This window comes from Petaurus breviceps, unplaced genomic scaffold (genome assembly GCF_028583685.1).
Source record: "Petaurus breviceps papuanus isolate PSGF00001 unplaced genomic scaffold, PetGlider_PUasm1.0 37, whole genome shotgun sequence".
Taxonomy (NCBI): Eukaryota; Metazoa; Chordata; class Mammalia; order Diprotodontia; family Petauridae; genus Petaurus; species Petaurus breviceps.
Window position 1 is genome coordinate 41,653,026 of NW_027186296.1, and position 9,199 is coordinate 41,662,224.

Here is a 9,199-nt window from a genome sequence, read left to right on the forward strand (position 1 = left end):
TCCAGCTCTCCCCCCCCCGCTGTCTTTGTCTGTCTGGAGAAACTGAGGCGAATTACGAAAGGGGTTCGGAGTGAGAAAAGAAGTTAAGAATTGCGGAGTTTTGGCACTAGGCATACACACTGCACACCTAATTTTCCAATCCTGACGGTTGGGGATCCTGGCATTCCTTTCTCCCCACACTCAAAGGTTCAGGTCTGGGGGCTTGTTGGTCTGCTTGGTATTGCACAGGGAATGTCCCTTTCTAGAAAACAAATTGTGGCGTCCCACTTCTCCCTTGCCCCAACCCTGAGCATTAAGAGCATCTTTGTGTTCCCTAAAACTTATTTCCCTCCCCCTCTTTATATCCTCGGAGAAAACGGTATTTTCTAACCTCCGCTAGGAGGGATTGCAGCCTTTTTGCTGAGTTTTAAACCTATAGCTAGGAGTTTCTAATTCGACTTGCCTAATTTTGCAGGCAAACTAGAGCGTGGAAGTGGCCTCTGAATATAGGAGTGTAATTTTAAAAATCAGCATCTTTCCTTGTTAGGCATCCAGGAGTCACTTGGCTTAAAAAGATGGGATAAATTGTGATCCAAGAGAACTGATTTTGCCCACAGGGGTGGAGAAGGGTAATATAGCAGCCTGCACTGTGAGATCCGTGTCAAAGCAGAGCAATGTTGTTAGTAAGCATGAGTATTTCCCCCTCTTCATTCATTCTTGTTAACTCTATTCCCCCAAGGGGGAAGAGTCCGGTTCTTTTCTAAGCATCGGTGTAAGGGGAGGAAAAGGGGGCTGCCCTGGAGGCCCTGGCTGAGAGTCTGGAAGTGGTTGTGGCTAAATTAGAGAAGGGTCTTGTTAACAGTCCCTATAGAATAATTCACAACCTGTACTACATGAGATACTGAATATTCCCTGGACAGTATCTGAGTAGATTAGGAATGCCAGACAACTTGTAAACCCGTCAGAGGACGAGATCGTGTTCCCTGGACAGAATTTTATCAGGTTTCTTTCATTAACCTGACTGCCCAATAGAACATTGCTAATGACCAAAATATTATACTATACTTTAATGGGGGTTTTATGGGAAATATTTACCAGATGATGCTGTGCTGATATAGCAAAAAGTGTTGAGTTTGGCATCAGGGGACTTGGCTTTGAATGCCAACTCTGTCATTTACTATTTGTGTGACATAGGCCAAGCCCCTTTACCTCACTGGGACTCAATTTCCTCATCTATAAAATGAAGGTGTTGGATTGTTGTTGTTCATTCTTGACTTTCTGTGAACCTGTGGACCATAGCTCACCAGTATTGTCCATGGGATTTTCTTGGTAAAGATACTGGAGTGGTTTGCCATTTTCTTCTCCAGTGGATTAAGGCAAACAGAGGTTAAGTGACTTGCCCAGGATCACACAGCTAATAAGTATCTGAGGTTGGATTTGAATTGAGGTTTTTCTGAGGCCAGAACCTGGTTCACGGCTACCTAGCTCTTTCTGTTGGACTAGATGATTTCAAATCAGTTTTGAATTGTTTGATCATTGGAACCTTGAACAAGTCTCTGAATCTTAATTTCCTTACCTATAAAATTAGAGGGTTGGATTAAGTGATCTCTAAGACCCCTTGTAATATTGAATCTAGAAAGGCCTTCTTATTGACATCAATCAACCAGTAAACTCTAATTGAGTATCCGCCATGTACAAGAAATTCTGCTTGACATGTTAGGGATACAAAAAAAAAAAACATGGTTCCTATCCTCAAGAAATTTACAGTTTGGGGCGGCCAGGAGGCACAGTGAGTAGAGCCCCTGCCCTGGAGTCAGAAGGACCTGGGTTTGGATCCCACCTCAGACACTTAACACAAAAAATAGCCGTGTGACCTTGGGCAAGTCACAACCCCAACTGCCCTCCAAAAAGCAAATATATATATACATATATATTAAAAAAAGAAATTTACAGTTTATCTGGAAAATTTGTTTCAGTCTAATTTATTGAAACAAACTTGCACTGAATGCTTACTTTGTGCAGGGCATTTTGCTAAGTTCTGGAGGTTATAAAAAATAAGACCTCTCCCATCCTACTTTTTTTTTTTTGCTTTTTGGAGGGGGGAAGGCAGGGCAATTGGGGTTAAGTGACTTGCCCAAGGTCACACAGCTAGTAAGTGCTAAGTTTCTAAGGCCAGGTCAGTGCTCTATTCACTTCGACACCCAGCCACCCCCCCCATTCTATTTTTGCAAGATTTATAACCTACTAGGAAGATATACCATGTACACAAATAATTATAATAAAAATAGAACACAAGTGTGTTAAATATTGAACAAAATTAATAAAACAGAACACAACAAACACAAATGCCCTACATTCAAATCTTAAGAAATAAAATCAATGCACACGTAGAAGAGGAGGATTGCCTGATAATACAGAATTTCGTGTAAGAAGTGCATATCTAAAAATATTTAACAATACAAAGTATAAGTCCCTCCCTACTAGACTATAAGCTTCTTGAGGTCCAGGAAACATTTTCTTATTTTCCTCTACAACACTTTGCACATAGTTGGTGTATACAGTATATACACAGACACATCAACACATATTTGGTGAATAAAACCATGACTAAATAGACAGTAGTAGAGTTTTATATAGAACTGCTTGCAAATCTTTAAGAGATTTATAAATGCTAGCTGTTATCATTATGGTCTGGGGAGCCAAAAAAGAAGAAAAAAGTTTCCCAGAAGACACAGGTTTGAACTTTCCTGAGGGGTGGGGGGAATTCTGATCAGGGGCAATGGCAAAAACAAATGCCAGATGTGGAAATACACAAGAAACATTCAGGGGATAATCAATAAGTCTCTTTTCTTTTTTCACACGGGACACTCCATCTCCAACTCTTTGCACTTTTACTGGCTGTCACCAGTGCCTAGAATTCTCTGTCTCATCTCTGTCTTCCAGCTTCCTTCAAGTCTCAGATAAATTTTCCTATTCTCAAAGAAGCCTTTTCCTGTCATCCTTAATTCTAGTACCTTCCCTCTGAGATTACTTCCAATTTGTCCTATTATACAGTTTGTATGTACCTAGCTTTTTGCATGTTTCCCCTCCCATTAGACTATGCAATCCTTAAAAGCAGGGACTGGGGTTTTTCTGCCTTTTTTTGTTTCTCCATCACTTAGCAGAGTTCCTGACACATTGTTGTTGTTCAGTCTTTTTTCATTTGTGTCCTACTTTTTGTGACCCCATTCAGGGTTTTCTTGGCAGAGATACTAGAGTGGTTTGCCATTTCCTTCTCCAGCTCATTTTATGATGAGAAAACTGAGGCAAACAGGGTGAAGTGACTTGCCCAGGGTCACACAGCTAGTGTCTGAAGCCAGATTTGAACTCAGGAAGATGAGTTCCTGATGTCAGGGCTGGCACTCTATCTGCTGTGCTACCTAGCTGCTCCTGGCACATAATTGGTGCTTAATAAATGTCTGTGGACTTGACTTGCCTGGTGCAGAATGGGCTCTGTATAGGAGTAATGGGAGATAAGGCTGAAGAGGTAGATTTAGCTCAGAGTATGATGATTTCAAATGTCATATTAAGGAGTTTGGACTTTATCCTGAAGTTTGAAGTCATCCTTTTCTTTTAATCCTATCCACTTGCTCCCCCTAAAAATACAAAGAACTTATACAGGGTATCCCAAAAGCCTTAGTTTTAAGCTATTGGAACTTTTGGAATGCCTAGCATACAGGACCCTTAGGATCTGAGATCTGTCATATCCAAAGCTAGAAATGGAGGCAATGGGGTGGTGGGAATAGAATACAGTCTCAGGATCACATAGTCATAAATCATTGATCATCAGCTAGATGAGCTAACAGTACTCTGAGCAGGGTTCCTGGAGTCAGTCATTTTCATTCTTAACTCTGATGAGAGTCTCTCATTTACATCTTACCTAGGCTATAAGGGGAACAATGAAGATCTGTGGGGCCGAACAATGAATTCTCTGTTAGTAAAATACATTAGCCCAGGAGCTCAAACTACAAAGTACAACCTCAAACATTCTAGTGCTCTTACTTGGCTCTCTAGTCAGTTTGGAGTTTTGTGTGAAAACCACTACCTTTCTAGGAACATCTCCATCATTTCTTTGGAAATGTAAATAAGTGGGAAGAGGTACAGCCAGGTAAGGGAGAGTTGGTGAGTGGAAAGGGTCAAAGACATCTTGTTTTGACTTCAATATGTGGAAGTTTTTATGCTGAAAAATACTCTGGCAGAGTAGATATGAGTTGCTCTGTCAGTGTGTGCTCTCCCAAACTGGCTTTTTTGGAGATCATTTAAATTAGGATCTGAAGTGTCTCAGTATCCCTGTGGTGAGGTTGAATCCCATCTGGAGTAAACAGCCCTGAGACTTAGGTAAATAAGGAACAGGGATGAATATATAATTAAACTGAGACACAGTTGATCGTCTACTGTTTCTTTGGAATGTGAGATAAAACAATACTTATGGCTCATTGTTTCACAAAACAAGCTATGACATGACCTGGTAACAACAATGGAGTTTTCTTTCTCCTGTGCTTTACAAACCTGGGAGCTAGATCTGATGGAAATCAGTTGCTAGACTCTCTCTAAAGGAGGATCTGGAGGATGAACTTCAGACTCTAGGACAGCAAGGCAAATACTCTTTTTGGTTGTTGTTTTGAATTGCATGATTGCCTCTAAAGCTTGTCAAAGTTCATTGGACGCTCTCGGAATACATTTTATGGCTGTCCTTATGATATGAATCTCAAAAGTGTTTCTCTGAGCCAAAAAAGCATAGAGACTTTTGTGCCTAATGTTGCATTTTGTGAACATCACCAAATAGTAGGGTTTAAATGAGTATATAGTAGAGAGAGGAGGGAGATTTTTCAGTTCTTGTTTAAATTCTACCTTTCATAAGAAATTTTTCTGATCCCCTTAAACACCTGGTGCCTTCCCACCATGGATTATCTCCAGTTTATCCTGAATATATCTTGTTGTTTGTACATTGTCATCTCCATTAGATTATGAGCTCCCTGAGAGCAGGAACTGTCTTCTGCCTTTCTTTGTGTCCTCAGGTCCTTGAACAATGCCTGGCACACAGTAGGTAATTAACAGAAACTTGTTGACCAAGAGGTCAAGAGCCAGCAAAAATGCACATAATTAAGTCACATTTTCTGGTATATGAAAAACTGACATTACTGATTGTAAAATTATCCACAGTAACAAGTGAGGTTCAAAGACCAGTGAATGACCAGTTATTTTTTTCATATGATTTTCATATTAAGAAGTTAGCCAGCTCTGTTGATTATAACTGGACGTTTCTACCTGGCAGTATATAGTGAATTTGTAATGCCTATTTCTAGCAGGCTTTACAAACTTACTGTATTCAAAACAGAATTCATTATCTTCCTCCCACCCAGCTGTATTTCTGTCAAGGATACCACCATGCTTAGAGTCAATCAGCTTCACAGACGTCAGTCACCCTCAACTCTTCACTCTCCCTTGCTCCCCTTACTTCCCATAGCCAATCAGTTGATAAGTCAGGCCAATTCTACCTTTACAACATCTCATCTATTCCTCTTTCTCTACTCACATACCCACAACCCCAAGCTAGGCTTTACCATTTCTTGCCATCTTCTTTACAATAACTTCGTAAGCGGTCTACTTGATTAAAATCTCTCCCCTTCTCAGATGTGGAAAAATTGGGACACATGCATTGTTGATGGAATTGTGAACTGTTCCAACCATTCTGGATAACAATTTGGAACTATGCTCAAAAGGCTATAAAACCGTGCCTACCCTTTGACTCAGCAACCACCACTAAGTTTGTATCCCAAAGAGATAAAAGAAAAAAGAAAAAGACATATGTATAAAAATATTTGTAGCAGCTATTTTTATTGTGGCAAAGAATTAGACAAAGGGATGTTCATCAGTTAGTAAATGACTACACGAATTGTGGTATGATTGTGATGGAATACCGTTGTGCTATAAGAAATGATGAGTAGGATGGTTTCAGAAAAACCCGGGAATACTTATACAAACTGGCGCAAAGTGAAGTGAGCAGAACCAAGAGAACATTGTACACAGTAAAAGCAATATTGTGATGATATTCAGTTTTGAAAGACTTAGCTACTCTGATCAATTCAATGTGAACAGAACCAAGAGAACATTGTGTACAGTAACAGCAATATTATTCTAAGAACAACTTTGATCCAAGATAATTCCAAAGGACTCATAATGAAAAATAATATCCCCTTGAACAGAGAATATTGATAAACTCTGAGTGAAGATTGAAGTATAATTTTTTTTACTTTTCTTGCATATTTTTGCAATGCGGCTAACATGGAAATATGTTCTGCATGAGTTCACATATATACTTTATATCATATTACTTGTCTTCTCAGTAGGTGGGGCAGGGACTGGAGGGAGAGAATTCAGAACTCAAAATTCTAAAAAAATGTGAAAAATAAATAATAAATTTCATTTCTTAAAAACAAAAAAAAATAAAGCAGATGGTATATTCAAAAAAGTCTCTCTGCTCTCCAAGCCATTCTCCCCATAGCTTCCAAACTGATATTTCTAAACACAGATCTGACTCTGTCACTCCCCTGTTTAAGAAACTTCACTAGCTCCCTCTTACCTCTTGAATAAAATAGAAACTTCTTTAGCTTTCAAAGTCCTTCAAAATGTGACTCTAGTTTATCTTTCTATCTTTCTCATTGCCCATCACTGTCTTTCATGTAATCGATATTACAACTAAACAGGCCTCCTTCTTGTTCTCCATGTAGGAGATTCCATTTCCTACCTGAAGGTCTCCACAGGCTGTCCCTAATGTCTGGAATATACTGCTTTGGAATCTCTGTCGTTCAGAATTTCTAGCTTCCTTCAAGGAACGAGGTGGCTAGAGGGTTACCTCTTGCATGAGGCCCATCTTGATCCCCTCAGTTGCTAATTCTCTTCGCCTATACAGACAAAGCAAATATAAATGCTTTGTATTTACTTTTCATGTATTTTGTATTAATTTATGTTTTAAAATTTTGTATATTATTCTCTCCCCTCAATGTAATTTCTTTTTTTTTTTTTTTTGAGTGGGGAAGGTAGGGCGATTGGGGTTAAGTGACTTGCCTAAGGTCACACAGCTAGTTGGTTTTTTGGTGTGTGTGTGTGTGTGTGTGTGTGTTTGTGTTAAGTGTCTGAGGCTGGATTTGAACTCAGGTCCTCCTGACTCCAGGGCCGGTGCTCTATTTACTCCACCACCTAGCTGCCCCCTCAATGTACTCTCTATGAGAGCAAGTACTACTTCCTTTTGCCTCTGTATCTCCATTATTTAGCACAGTGCCTGGCACATAATAGGTACTTAATAATTGTTTATTAAAGAAATGAATATGGCATTAGTGAGGTGAGAGTAAGGTTTTTATCTTATGGGATAATATACTGCTCTGTGATATGACTAGATTATCTTCATCTAATTGTGTTCCAAATAGATGCCTTTGGTCAGTAGAGAAATTTGGTTAGAAAATATGGATGGGGGCAGCTAGGTGGTGCAATGAATACAGCACAGACCCTGAAGTCAGGAGGACCTGAGTTCAAATCCAGCCTCAGACACTTAACACACTTACTAGCTGTGTGACCTTGGGCAAGAGACTTAACCCCAATTGCCTTGCCTTCCCCCCTCCAAAAAAAAAATAAAATGAAAACATGGATGACTTGTCACCCTTTGCTACTATTGGGTTAAAAAAATCAAAGCATTTGTATATTGAAGGTGGATCAGTAAAAATTTCATCTTCAAATAATAATGGCAACCAACATAAAATCTCTTGAAATTGAATTCAGAAAGCATGCTTGTTGTTATTTCTCTAGTAGTAGTTACCTGTTTGTACTCATTCATGTGTACTCTTATTACCAAGGGCAACTTTTGGAACACTGGCTGGGGTTAAAGATACAATCTGTGGTTAAGGTAGGGAATCTGTTCACTTTGATATAGCAACAATTCATAGTACTTTCTGCCTCCTCCTGCCAATGTTAGTTCTTAAATGTTAGTCCATTTCTGATGGGTGGTTCACAAGTCATGCCAGTCATCTATAGGTGTTACCCAGCATTCTACAGCTATGTTGAATTGCTTTAACTTGTGTTTCAATTAATTAATCAACATTTAATAAAGGCACTGTGCTAAGTGCTGGATATATAAAGAGAAAAGCTAAAATAGTAGCCTTGCCCCCAAGGAGCTTATAATCTTTTTTTTATTTGGAGGGGGGAAGGCAAGGCAATTGGGATTGAGTGACTTGCCCAAGGTCACACAGCTAGTAAGTGTGTCAAGTGTCTGAGGTCACATTTAAACTCAGGTCGTCCTGACTCCAGGGCTGGTGCACTATATTCTAATGACAGAAATAATTATGCACAAACAAGATACATAAAGAGTAGCCTAGAGGTAACCTTAGAGATGAAGGCTACCAGCTGGGGGACTGAGGAAGATGGTATTAGAGTAGTCTTTAAAGAAGCCAGGGAATTCAAGAGAAAGTGAGAAAAAATAGGGGATAAGAGATAGCAGGAGTGTTGTGGATGAGGAAGAATAAGTAATCTGGTATGGCCAATAGAGTGGGCACTGAGGAGTAAAGTATAAGAAGAAGGGAAAGTTAGGAAGGGGTCAGGATGTCTTAAACAAAGCTTTAAATGACAAACAAAGGAATTTATATTTGATACTAAGGATAATATGGAGCTGTTGGAGGTTAGGGGTGGGTGGTATGATAGAGTTAGATCTATACTTTAGGAAAATCACTTTGTGTCTGGGTAGAGAATAGATTGGACTAAGAAGATACTTGAAGCAGGGAGACCAATGAGGATGTTATTGCAGTAATCCAGCCAAGAGGAGTGTTTCTTCTGGGCTTCCTCTGCCTTCTGCCTTTCCAGGCTGTAGTCATTCAGCCTTGGCTCTCCATCCAGTAGGTACAAGAACAGGTATTATATCTCCCCTCCTCTCCGTATGGCTTTTCCATCCCAGTGGAACTTTTCTGCAGCAGATATTTTCTTCAGCAGAGTAGAACAACTATGTTTTGGAATTTCTGGGCCCTTCTGTCTTGTCATTTGATGTCAAGAAGAAAAGATGTGTTCCTTGCACTTCTACAGAGATTTTCTCAAAACCCTCTCTCTCTTTGACAAAATCTGAGAAAATTTTTTGGCCATATAAGCAACAAAGTCAAGGAAGGTCAACCTGTTACTTTTCAGTCAAGGGACAGGAACA